We start from the raw sequence: 13,663 nt of genomic DNA on the forward strand, positions 1-13,663 counted from the left end.
TCATGGCTTTTGATTTTATGAATAGTGTATGACTTCCATCCTTAGGGCAGTGCTTCTTGAACTTTAGTATTTTAAAAGAACCACCCTGGGGCCCTGCAGCGTGGCCTAGCGGCTAAGGTCCTTGCCTTGAACGCCCTGGGATCCCATATGGGCGCCGGTTCTAACCCCGGCAGCTCCACTTCCCATCCAGCTCCCTGCTTGTGGCCTGGGAAAGCAGTCGAGGATGGCCCAATGCTTTGGGACCCTGCACCCGCGTGGGAGACCTGGAGGAGGTTCCTGGTTCCCAGCTTCGGATCGGCGCGCACCGGCCGGTTGCGGCTCACTTGGGGAGCGAATCATCGGACGGAAGATCTTCCTCTCTGTCTCTCCTCCTCTCTGTATATCTGACTTTGTAATAAAAATGAATCTTTAAAAAAAAAAAAAAAAAAGAACCACCTTGGATCTTCTAAAGCAGCATGCAGTAGGCAAGGAGCTTAATCTGCTACTCCCCAACACCAGCATGAAGATTCTGTATTTCTTGTAAATACCCAGGCAATGCTGAAGCTGTTGTCCCGGAACCACACTTTACATGGCAAGCCTTCGAGGAGCATCAGAATTACCTGGAGAACTTGACTTAATGAAAGTTCTCCACCCTGTCTCACAGAACCTGAATCAAGAGACTGTGGTAGGGCTCAGGCGTAGGAGCCCTGAATTCGCCACTGTGAGAAACAATTCTCTCTGGGTTTGCTTCCACAGGGGAGGTTTATAATCTTCAGCCATAGACTGATTCCGACCATTTTATTTCTGGCCGGTTTTGAATGCCTATGTGTTTTACAGCTTTGCTGAGTGTGATATTCTCTGGTTCACTAGGCATTCTAAATATCCCCAATTGGAAGAGTGGGCAGACCTCAGAATCTAACCAGTTAGTTCCTGTTTTGGTAGACTGTGAATTTATGATTATCCTAGAGCTGCTGAAATACTGTATCCACCAGTAATTCACACCTTAAGGCTCCACAATGTGCCACATCCGAGTAGGTACCCCTCAGGACCCCATGCTGTGGCCAAACTATACTGTACCCATCTCTGTAGTGCTCGGAGCAAGATCCAACAGTCAACCAACCCAAAAGCACTCAATCCAGAGGCACGGTTGTTACTCCTTGTGCTCCTCTGCTATGTGACAGGACTTGAGCTCTCTCATCTCATTTGGTCCTGCCAGCAACCTGTAGGCATTCACTGCTATACTTTTATAGATGAAACAACAGAAGCTCTGATAGATCTGGTAACTTTCCCAAAGTCTCAGAGCCAGGAGCTGACAGGGCCAGGATTGCAAAGTAGCTTTGTCTGGCTTGGTTGCCCAGACTGTTTACACCAGGCCAGGAACTTGGGCCAACAGTGGATTTCAGCCCAGCAGTGTAGATTAGCATTAAAACTGTGGGCTGGATCCTAGGAAGGAGCCCTCTTCAAAGAGGGCTCCTCCATGCCCACTGTCCCCAGAAAGCCAATCTTTTTTTTTTTTTTTTAATAATTTGCACCAAGGGATAAATGAAGCTGAGCCTTCCTAACAATGAAATTTTTAAGAGTAACTTGTAACCGTGATGTGTCCATGGTTGCTGGAAAATTTAAGAGAAACTGGTGAGTGGTGTGTGGGGATGAACATAGGGGACACTGCAACCACAGAAGTCTTTGAAAGGGACCCAGCCCCTAGTGCATGGCCCAGGGCCTTGGGCTTTCTTGTGAGGTAGGTGTTGGATCCATGAGCCTCAGTGGTGGGTGGTCCGGAGGGCCCTGGGTCTCCTGGCCTAGGTCTTAGGACCCACCTACGTGGTGGGTACCAGGTCCATGAGCCCCGGGATGGGGGTTCTGGTGGGTCCCACGTCGCATGGCCCAGGTGAACTGGCTTGGGTTCATGGAAAAATGGCCCTCCTTAGTGTAAAGGGTAGGGTGCTGGACAGCAGACCACGATGCACATGGATGACATGATAGCCCATTGGGGCCTGCAGAGGACATCTGGTACCATAACAGAGAATGGAGAATAGAACATATGGACAACTACTCCAGCTAAGCAATGACAGCAAATATCTGGGCGAATGGAGACTATAAAGTTGATCGTGTCAGCTAATGGACATTGGAAGGGATTCCTTGACAGCATTTCAAAACTATTGCATCCACCTGGGCAGAAACTTAGCAACATGCACCACATTGTGACTCTGGGTTAATACTGGGTGGCCTTTCCCCATCTTTGGGTACTGGGATGATTGGGAAGCTGGGTATGGCCCATTCCCTTGTCTTCCTTTTACCCCAAGAAATGGAAAGGAAAAATAGAGAGTTTGAAAGCAATGATCATACCCACTTCTTTCTAACCCTAGATCCTTCCCACCCTGATTGACTATGTAAACATCATCTAAAATAATTTTTAAAAAAAAGAAGAGGAGGAAAAAGAAGAAAGGGACCCAGGAACATCTGACCCCATTTTGTGTGTTTGTGTGCAATCTTTTTGTTTTGTTTTGTTTTGTTTTGTTTTGATTCAGGATGAATTCCTATACAGCAAATTGAAATACAACTGTAATTTCAAGTAGAAGTTCCCACATGTCAGTTTACAAATCTCTTTTTCATGTATGCATGCTGCTTGGTCTAAGCAAGAATTTGAGATTATCAGCTCACCACAGGTCTATATATTTACCCAGCATTTATCGAAGACCTATTGGTTAGCTTTTGTTTTCAAGTCTTAAATACAAATCATAAAATGCAATGTTTGGCTTCAAGAAATGTGTGGTCTTGGGTGCTGAGGAAGCTCAGAGGGGGAAGTAGTAAAATGCCCAGAAGAGACTTCTGAAATGAAGCTTAAAGGATGAGAGGGATAAGGGTTAACTGGGCCACCAAGCAGGGGCAAGAACCTTCCAGGCCAGAGAAAAGGCCCTGGAAAACCCTCAGCCAGTGACTGTCCGTGGAATTATGGGCTGCATAAAGAAGTAGCAGGTACAGCCACGGTCAGACTGCGGCCATCAGAGAGGATTTAAAGGCACATGAAAATGTGATCATAAGAAGGTATTGGCAAAGGTGAGCAGCCTGGGTATGCCAAAGCTACCTCCATGGCCATGACCTGCTGCTGTGAAGCCTGAAGGAGAAGGCAGGCTGCTGGAGGACCAGGAAGATGTAGAGGATGCTGGGACCCACATTATTTAGCTGTCATAACACACTTGGTTGAAGTTGATCTTCCAGTCTGGGTTCTTAGATTCAACAGCCATGCGAGAGAAATGCTAAGCTGACAGTATTTGGATATGAGGACTATCAAGGACTTTCAACAAGTGAAAGGATTTGAGTTTATTTTAGGAGGGGACAGTGTTGTAGATAAAGCCACTGCCTGCAACACCAGCATCCCAAATGGGTACTGATTCACGTCCAGCTTCTCCAGTTCTGATCCAGTTCCCTGCTTGTGGCCTGGGAAAAGCAGGAGGAGATAGTCCACGTCTCTGCCTCTCACATGGAGAATCTGGATGAAGCTTTTGGCTCCTGGTTTGAGCCTGATCCAATCCCAGCCATCTGTAGAATGAACCAGAGGATAGGAAGTCTTTCTCCCTTCCTCTCTCCTTGCTCAGCAGTTGCAGTAAATAAATCTTTTAGAGTTTGTTTATTTTTTCTTTTTGGCTACTAACACATATGCAGTGAAGTTTGAGTATATAGGGAGTTTCTTGTCTCTCCCTACTTGCTGCTTCTGAAAGTGCTATTAATGACCAGAGGGGGCAGATTCAGCCCTTGGTGCACACTGCGCCCTTGCTGAGCACTACCTGCTCCCTTAGGAGCACAAACTCCTTGCTTCCTCTCTGCTTTGCCAAAGATGCTGTGTCAGCAGCGCTGGCTGCACTTTAAGGCTTCAGGCTTTCTGGCACTCTCTGCTGGCCATGAGGTCAGGGTGGCCTGATTCCTGTTTGCCCAGACACAGACAAGCATAGGATTTTTTTTTCCAACCCATTTTTTAACTGCTGATATGTCAAGAGCAGGAATCTCTCTTTTCCCACCCTCCTTTCCACTAGCACAACATATGCACACCCATACACACACACACTCACACACACACACACACACACACACACACACATTGAAACAGTGACAGCAATGTTTGTTAGACTTTTTTCAAGTTGTTTGGTCCTTGGAAGATAACTTGGATCATGAAGAAAGGCATTAGTTCCAAGTAATATCACCATGTGTTAGACGTGTAATAGAAGCTAAGCGTTACTTTGTAGTGGAGAAAAATGGGACTCAAACTGGTTAAATAACCTGGATCTGGTTATGCAACTGGTTAGCGACAAACCTGAGCCCATAAACCAATATAGCTTTTTTAAAAAAAATATTTATTTTATTTTTATTGGTAAGTCAGATATATGGGGAGGAGGAGAGACAGAGAGGAAAGATCTTCTGTTCGTTGATTTACTCCCCAGGTGGCTGCAATGGCCAGAGCTGAGCCGATCCTAAGCCAGGAGCCAAGAGCCTCTTCGGCTCTCCATGTCAGTGCAGGGTCCCAAGGCTTTGAGTCATCCTTGACTGCTTTCCCAGACCACAAGCAGGGAGCTGGTTGGAAAGCCAGGCCGCTGGAATTAGAACTGGTACCCATATGTGATCCAGGTGCATGCAAGGCAAGCACTTTAGCCACTAGGCTACTGCTTTGGGCCCACAGTATAACTTTTATTTACTTAATTTAAAAAGATTTGTTTATTTGAAAGGCGAAGTTACAGAGAGAAAGAGAGAGATCTTCCATCCACTGGCTCACTCCCCAAATGGTCACAATAACTGGGGTTAGAGATGGATCAGTTCAAAGCTGGGCGACTAAAACCCCATCCTGGTATCACACGGCTGACCGTATCAGGAGCCCAAGCACTGGACCATCTTAAGCTGCTTTCCCTGGATCAGAAGCATAGCAACTGACTTGAACTGGAGCTCCAATATGAGATGCTGGCATGGCAGGTGGCACCTTAACTTGTTGATCCACAGAATGGGGCCCTGTCTTCTTAAGTTTCTGTCAAGCCATTTAGAAGGGAAGTATGTGGAGAGGCAAAATGAGGAAGGTGGAATCAATGATTTCATAATTAACCAAGTCACATAGTGACATAAGTAGAAGTTCACCTTTTTGTTTTTATGTAAGTAGACATATGTAAGAACGTCTTAGAAGGAAGTCTTCTACAGAAACACACTGGTTTGGTTAGATACTTCCCCTTAGAATTGGGCCGGAGGAAAGCACAATTTCTGTCTAAAAAGGGATCATTAGGCAAAGAACTCTTGCCAATCTGAGCATCTTAGCCTCCAAAAATTGTGTCAGATAATAACTTAAGAACATTTGCAGTCTAAGAATTTGCAATTATTTTATGGGTCTTACAATAATCTTCCCAGAAAGCTGGAACCAGATCACACAGAATACATTTTCATGTATTTTATTTATACTGCATAAAATGCAGTTCCCTACCTCTTACTTAAAAATACAGAAAATTAACCATTCCTTATAAAGTTAACTTCGTACTGTTTCTAAACCCATGAAACAGAGGAGCCTGCAGCCTCATAAGGGAAGTAAATTATCCTGTAAGAACCCAAGTTCTAAAACAGAGGACCCCAAAATTATTCTATGTGCTGCTGAAGGAAACATGAGGACCCCAAAATTGAAAAGGAAGATTACAAATCAGAGCCCCTGCTTTTCAGAGCCCCAAGAAAAGGATTGCAAGCCATTGGGAGACATATTCCACAACCAAAGAAAACTCATCTATTCATCTTTGGACAATTGTGACGATACAATTTTTAAACAGGCTGACTTGCTAGTATCATGAGGATTAGTTTAAGGTTCTTACCTTGTCTACCCAGTGGGATGTTGTATTCTTCACTTTTTAACTGGTTTTGTTTGTTTGCACTGAGATATGTACATCATTCAAAGGAGAACGTCATAATTACTACTTGGACCCTTTATCCTTCTTCTAGGCATTCCTCCTAAAGGAATTTTGCACAAAGGCAAAAATATCAGTCATGTGGAAATGTTTATAGTTAAATTTATTCATAATTACAAATGGTAACTAGCCTATTTTTAAATAAATTATAATAATTGGGATCTGCATTATGGCACAGCACGTTAAGTTGCTGCCTGTGACACTAGAATCTCATGTAAGTGCTGATTCTAGTACTGGAAGTTTCATTTTCAATCCAGTTTCGTGTTAATGCACCTGGGTAAACAGCAGAAAATGACTCGATTCCTTGGGCTTCTGCACCCATGTGGGAGACCTGGATGAACTCCTGACTTTAGTCTTGCCCAGAAATTGTGACCATTTAAAGAGTGAGCCAAAGGATGGATAATTTCTTTTTCTCTTTGTCTCCCCTTCTCTTTCTGCAGCTCTGCTTTTCCAATAAATAAATAATCTTAAAGAAATAAATTAGAATAGCAACTCAGAGTGATATACAACCATTAAAAATTATACTTAAGAGAGCACATAAGAAACTACCACAGGTGAATAATGTGCCTCAGAATTGCATGCTTTAGAGTTTACAAATCGTTTTATGTTACATTATCTCTCTGGTTCTTCACAACAGCACTGTGCGATGAAGGTAATTATCTCCATTTGCTGATAAGAAAACAGACTAGTGGAGGTGAAGCGTTTTGTACAAGGGCACTCATGAAATATTCAACACACTGACCACAATGATTTAAAACCCAGGGTGCACAGATCAAAATTGGAAATGCTGTAACAAGTTGCAAATAGTTGTTCATTAAAACAAAGTGTTTTGATCGTATACAGGTATGTTTTTTTGTTTATTTTGTTTTGTGTTGTTTTGTTTTGGTAAAACTCCTTTAAATGCTGAATGCTTTTAGGATTATTTATTCTAATTATTGAAGTTATGTTACTTAATTTTCTTATTAAACATAAAAATCTTGAAATTAACCTTTGATATCAATTTTCTCTGATGTTCATAAACTCATGGAAATTGTATTCAGGACTTGAATTCCCATGCAGAAAGGAAGACTGTCAGTGGAGGGCCAAATAGTAGCAAGTAGCTTGTCCATCTAGATCTATTGTGCCAATATTTTACTTCATATTTGTTCTCTTTAAGCCTCAATGCCTTTTCTAGGCCATAAACTTCCCTTTAGTGGGATGCATCCTAATCTAAACACCTCTAAGTTAACAACTCCAATGTTTAAACAAGGAATAAGCTGAGAATGGGCTTTTCTGTTAACACAGAAACTGACATTCATTCGCATCTGCTTGAGCCTGCTCTATTGCAGCATGGACATTTCTTTTTAAAAATCCTCTTTAGGGACCTGTGTTGCAGCCCAGAGCTAAGAAACCACATGTAATGCCAGTATTGCCAATGGCTGTAAGGTAAAGTGCTGACTGCTCCACATCCAATGCAGCTCTCTGGAAATGTGCCTGGGAAAGCATCAGATAATGGCTCAAGTGCATAGACCCTTGCACCGATATGGCAGACCCAGATGAAGTGCCTGGCCCAGTCCCAGCCATTGCAGCCATTTGAGGAGTGAAACAGTATATGAAAGATATCTCCTCTCTTCACTTCTTCCTCTTCATCTCTGTAATTCTGTCTTTCAGATAAAAAGATAAATCTGTTTTTTAGGTGATTTTTAAGGACTACCTCTTGGCTGCAACTCAATTGTAAACACAAATATAAACAAAAGAACTGAGATCTTGAAAAGGCATTCAGTTATGGGTGGCATACAGAGGATATCGTGCTTGTGTGTATATCAGCTCACACTTTCTTTAGGTTTCTTGTCTTTTCATGTCTTCATGTCCCTATCACCAGCCTTGGGATCAGCTCCCAAATAAGTCACCTGTGTTCACATTCTTATTTCAAGATCTGCTTTAGAAAGAACCCCGCATCCATAAGCCAGCTTTTGGTTAACATTACACAGCACCTCACCCAGGCTGCTTATGAAGATTAACTTTGATTTATGATTGTTGAGGTTCAGACTCTAAGTTAGGGGGAGCACCATCAGTTTTGGCCACCTAGAGAGACCAGAGGATGATGGTGGAATTCATGCAAGGAATAATCCCACAACAGGAAAGGAAGTCAAAAACTCCCTTCCAGAGGCATGCTCCCCTGACCTGAGGCCTTCCCGTAGGCACATCTCCTGCTTCTTAGTACCTTCAACTCAGGATTTTGGTATTTAAGCATCTCCATGAGTAAGGGAGACACACTTTTCTAAAAAAAAAAAAATTACTTATTTGTATTTGAAAGGCAGATTGTACAGAAAGATAAAGAAATGTCTTTCATCTACTTGTTCACTCCCTAAATGGGCACAATGGCTGGAACTGAGATGATTTAAGTTGGGAGGCAGGTGGTTGTTCTGGGTCTCTCACATGAGTGCAGCGTCCCAAGGACTTAGGCCACAACAAAAAAACTGGATTGGAAGAACAACTGGGAAATGAACCTGTGTTCGTATGGATGCCAACTCTGCAAGGAGGAGTATTAGCTTGCTGCACCACAATGCTGACCCCTGAGGAACACATTTTTAAATATTTGTTTTATTGATTGGAAAGGCCGAGTGACTGAGAGTCAGAGTCACATCTTCCATCCAGTAAGTCACTCCCCAAACTGCCACCATATGGGTGGCAAGGACCCAAGCACTTGGGTGATCTTCTGCTGCTTTCCCATGTACGACAGTGGCAGGGAGCTGGTTAGAAGTGATGCATCTGGGACTTGTACTAGTGCTCCCATTTGGGGTACCAGTATTGCAGGCTTTGCCTTAACCCATCATGCCACAGTGCCATCTTCATTAGGCGCATCTTGTTGCAAGCATAACACCTAGTATCCTGAATTCCTTCTGGGAAGTGGGTAATCCTTTGGGATGCCTACATGCTCTTCCTGCCTTTTCCATAACAGACATACTTTGCATTTACATAAGAAAACAATGTAAAAAACCAAAAGTTATACTCTTAAATGAGTGCATAAAAGTCACATATTGTGTGTTTGTGAGTTGGCATAACCTGAACACTGAATTTGGTTTTTATGAGGGGTTAATCACTGTTAACTCAGTACACTAATAAAAATGGCAGTGTCTCTGTATAACAGCTTCCCCCAGCTGAAATAAAAAACAAACGAGTTTAGTGTTGCAATCACTCTGCTGAACAGGGTCAGTGATCAAAAGCCATGTGGTTCATGAAAGTTCTACTGAGGGCAAGCAAGGCAAAAATACTGCTTCAGTTCATTTAGTTCTTCAGGCTAGACAAACTGAAGAAATGTCTGACCAAAGAAGGGAGAGGACTAACAAGAAATAGTTCCAAGGATACCCATTGGCGTGCATGTTGCCAGCACCTTCTCCCCACAGTCATTCTCTCTCTTTCTCAGGACTGTGTCTTCAGATTGTGTGGGCCACGCCTCTGCACACAGGTGCACCTTACACTAGACTCTCACAGCTTTCTCCCTGAAAGGTCTTGGTTCTGCATGTGTGGGACACAGGGGCTCCAGAAAGCTCAAAGCACAGTGGACATTTTCTCCCTGATTTTTTTTTATTATGATGAAATAGTCATAACACAACAGACCTTTTCAATTATTTTTCAGATACAGAGTTGTTTGGTGTCAGTTCTGTTCATGTCATTTGCATCCATCTCCAAAACTGTTTAACATTCCTAACCTACAACAACACACACCCATGAAGCAGCAACACTGATGGTAGCCACTGATATCTTTGATTCTATCCTTTGTCTTCATGCAGTTGATTACTCTGAGTACCTCAAATAAATAGGATCTTATTTGCCCTTCAGTGTGTGATTCATGTCACTCAGGATAGTGTCTTCAAAGTTCATCCATACTGGATGCCATGACTCCTGCCATGACTAAATGGTACTCCTCATAGATATACCACAGTTTGTGAATCCGTTCATCTAAAATGAACCCTCTGGTTGCTTTCACCTTGTGGCTGCTGTATATATTGCTGCAGTGAATGTAGGTGTGCAAATCCCTGAGTCCCTATGGATGTTACTTTTAATAGAAATCTCATTTGTCACACACACAGCGTATGTAACTATGATTAAGCCTTCCTGCCAGACCTTCTCTTCTGTGAAGGAAGGGAAGCTACCAACAGAGGAGCTGAGCTTTGGCAGACCTGATGTGCTGCAGCCCAGCACAGCCCCAAACAGAGCAGTGTGGCCTGTGATGTAACAGCCCCAGGTGATGTACAGAGTCCAGCCTGGCCTGGTCTGTACCCCTCAACCCTCCTCTTTTGTGTGCTGTCCAATTTCCCTTTCTTGCACTCCCCAAACCTCCTTTTTTCAGGATACTGCCCAAGCCCTGCTCTACCTTTATGTAGTAGAAATGGCAACCTAGAGTGGGCACCAGTTACAGATCTCCAGTGTGGGGCCTGAGCCATGGTGTGGCATGCTAACCCTCCAGCTATGGTATTAGTGTCCCATGTGGGTGCTAGTTCTATCTTGGTAGCTCTCCTTCCAATTCAGCTCCATGCTAATGGCCTGGGAGAGAGGTGGAAGATGTGAAAGAAAGAGAGAGAGAAGAGAGAGAGAGAGAGAGAGAGAAAGAAAGAAAGAAAGAAAGAAAGAAAGAAAGAAAGAAAGAAAGAAAGAAAGAGAGAGAGAAAGAGAGAGAGAGAGAGAGAGAGAGAGAGAGAGAGAGAGAAAGAAAGAAAGAAAGAAAGAAAGAAAGAAAGAAAGAAAGAAAGAAAGAAAGAAAGAAAGAAAGAAAGAAACAGAAATCTCCAGCGTGGCTGCAAGCTGTATCCTTACCATTATAATATCCTTACCATTATAATATCATTATATTAAAATTACTATGGCTGACATTTCCACTCCCATCATGCACCTGACACCATAGCACTTTCAAGATTTCTAACCAAGGTCATGAGAGTGAATGGAACTCTAGGCCCACCCAAGCTCTGCCCCTTTTGAATATTTAGTCAAGGTCTGCCCAGACATCACCATCTGTGTCTTCAAAGAGTATGTGAGTGTCGTCAAACCTTGCTGACTACAGTTTTTTTCTCGCCTTAGCTTACCTACACTTACTCCGTGAGGACATGCTTTTCTTTTGCTTGCAACAAATCTTGCTTTCTGCTCACCTTTATCTGTGTCTCTTCCTTGAATTCTTTCACTTGTAGAAGCTAAAACCTGAAAAAGCAGCCAGGGACCACCCCACAGCAAGATGACACAGATGGAATGTTTGTTTAGGTTTTGAAACACAGAGAAAATAGATATAAACAAAAAGAGAGGCTTCAAATAAAAGAATTTAAGGCATAGCTGGACATGAATATCAGGTTTGCCACCACTGCTGTACATCCTGCCTGTCTCTCTAGATGTACATGAGTCTCAGTCTCCTGGAAGTAACTTAGAGATCAGCTGGTGCACAATTAGAGTACAGTAGTCCTTAGAGTGGGACTACCCTCTTAGGCTAGTACTAAACAAGTTTTATTTCACTCTGCCTTAAACCGTTCAAACGTATTCTTCAGTTTCAAATACACTATCAATTTTCTTCACTGAAAGAGGGCTGTGGGGACTGGCATTGAGGCACTACAGTTTAAATCACTGCTAGCAGTGCCAGCATTCCACTGGAGAGTGTTCTCTGTTAGTGCATCTGGGAGGGTAGTAGAAGATGTCCCAATTACTTGGTCCCCTTACCATCCACATGTGACACATGGATGAACTTTCTGGTGTCTAGCTTTGACCTGGGGTAATCCTGGCCCTTGCAGCCATCTAGGGAATAAACCAGCTGATAAAAGATGTCTCTTTCTCTTTCTCTCTCTCTCTCTCTCTCCCCTTACTCTATGTAATCCTGCCTTTCAAATATGTAAATAAATCTTTGAAACAAAAAGAACACTTTGTTTTTGTCTTGGATGGGGGGAAGGTTTATACTGCTTCTATCGTCTGGCACCTAGAAAATTTCAGAGACATTTTGTTTTGGCTCCAAATGCTGTCAGATTTGGTTTTCATAGGTAGAAAACAAGTGGTTTTCTACAAAACAAGAGGTTTTCTACAAAAACAGCAATTCACCTTGTTGGAGGGTGACCTAAGACAGAAAAAAACAGGCGGTCAGATGAACATCAGTCCATATAATCCCAAAAGGTAAAAGTAGAAAGCTATACAAATGAGATGTTTAGCAGAGCCAGTCACCGGGTAGTTTGAGCCAGCTTCCAACTGAAACGACCATATGGGATGGTTTCTAGGCAACCATTCTGCAGTGCACACCTAGCAACTGCCAACTACTGGCTTCCTTTGCTGATCTTTTTAGGTACAGAAATCCTAATTCCTAAATCCAGTATAACATGAAAAGTTGATCGGAGGGATGAGGATGGGAGGGTGGGAAGAGACACAGAGATGGAACCATAGGGAAGGGAAGGGAGAGAGACAGAGAAATGAGATTAATTTTAGGAAAATACTTGAAAATAATTTGTCATTTGTGAACAACCACTTTTCTTTTTGAGAGATTTATTTATTTAATTATTTGAAAGATAGAGTGTCAAGAGATTTGCTATCCTCTCATTCACCCTCCTGCAACCAAGTGGTCACTGCAAGCCAAAGCTGTGCCAGGTTGAAACCAGGGCCAGAAACTCCATTCTGGTCTCCTCCCAAAAGTGTGACAAGAGCTCAAGTACTTGGCTCATCATCTACTGCCTTCCAGGTTCATTAGGAGGAAGTTGGATGGAGGATGAGCAAGGAGGACTTGAACTGGTACCCTAATATGGGGATGCAAGTATCCCAAGTGATGGCTTAACCCAGTGTGCTACAACACCAGCCTAGTTATTTTCTGACTGTTTACTATGTTAGGTTGAAAGCTTACCACTGCTGAAAACAAAATAACTCGTGCTGCTTTACATGTCCATGGATTGTAGTTTTTGGCATTTCTTCCAAAGCTTCAGTCTGGGTAATCTTCTTATCAAGGAAACAAAGCTAAATTTATACTATTGCTTGGCTCATGTTAAGAATGATAAAGACAAGGCATCAATATAAATCATGACACGCACTGCCACTCATTTGATGCAAGAGCAAGATCCTTTTGAGATCTGGAGTCCATTTCACACACAACTCCATCAGCTAGAACTGAGTGTCTGAGAAAATATGAGGGGTGAGTGTTGAGGACAGCAGGGAAGCTGCCCACATCCCACCTTGAAGCTCCAGGATTCAATGCCCAGCTCTTGCTCCAGATTTCAGCTTTGTGTCATGTGGCAGTGATGGCTAAAGTGATGGGTTCCCTGCCACCCATGTGGGAGATCTGAACTGAGCTCCCTGTCATTGTGAGTAATTTGGGAGAGCAAACCAGCAAATGGGGCCTTCCCTTACTCTCACTCTCTCTGCCTCTCAAAAAATAAACTTAAAGTCATCTCAAAAGGAGAGTTATCATGAAAAGTTACCTGTTCTCTCTCTCTCTCTCTCTCTCTCTCACACACACACACACACACTCATAATTCAAGAGTTGGTGGAGAGACAAGCATTGGTGGGAAGAGGCAGGAAGAAAAAAGTAAAATCTTTATTGGGTAGGAATAGATTCATAAGTGAAGGCTAAAACAAACAAGTATGGATTAAACAAGATGGAAGTTTCCTTTTCCTTCCATGTGGATTCAACTGGTATGGTTTCCCCACAATCACGAGAAGAGACTTCTTCCACACAATTGTGCTTATACTCAGCCTGGTTTTTAATCCTGTGCGTTCTGTCCCAGACATTCTGTGCTCATCACCCCAACAGGAGAGAAGTGAAAAGG

Source organism: Ochotona princeps, chromosome 11, assembly GCF_030435755.1.
Source record: "Ochotona princeps isolate mOchPri1 chromosome 11, mOchPri1.hap1, whole genome shotgun sequence".
Classification (NCBI taxonomy): domain Eukaryota; kingdom Metazoa; phylum Chordata; class Mammalia; order Lagomorpha; family Ochotonidae; genus Ochotona; species Ochotona princeps.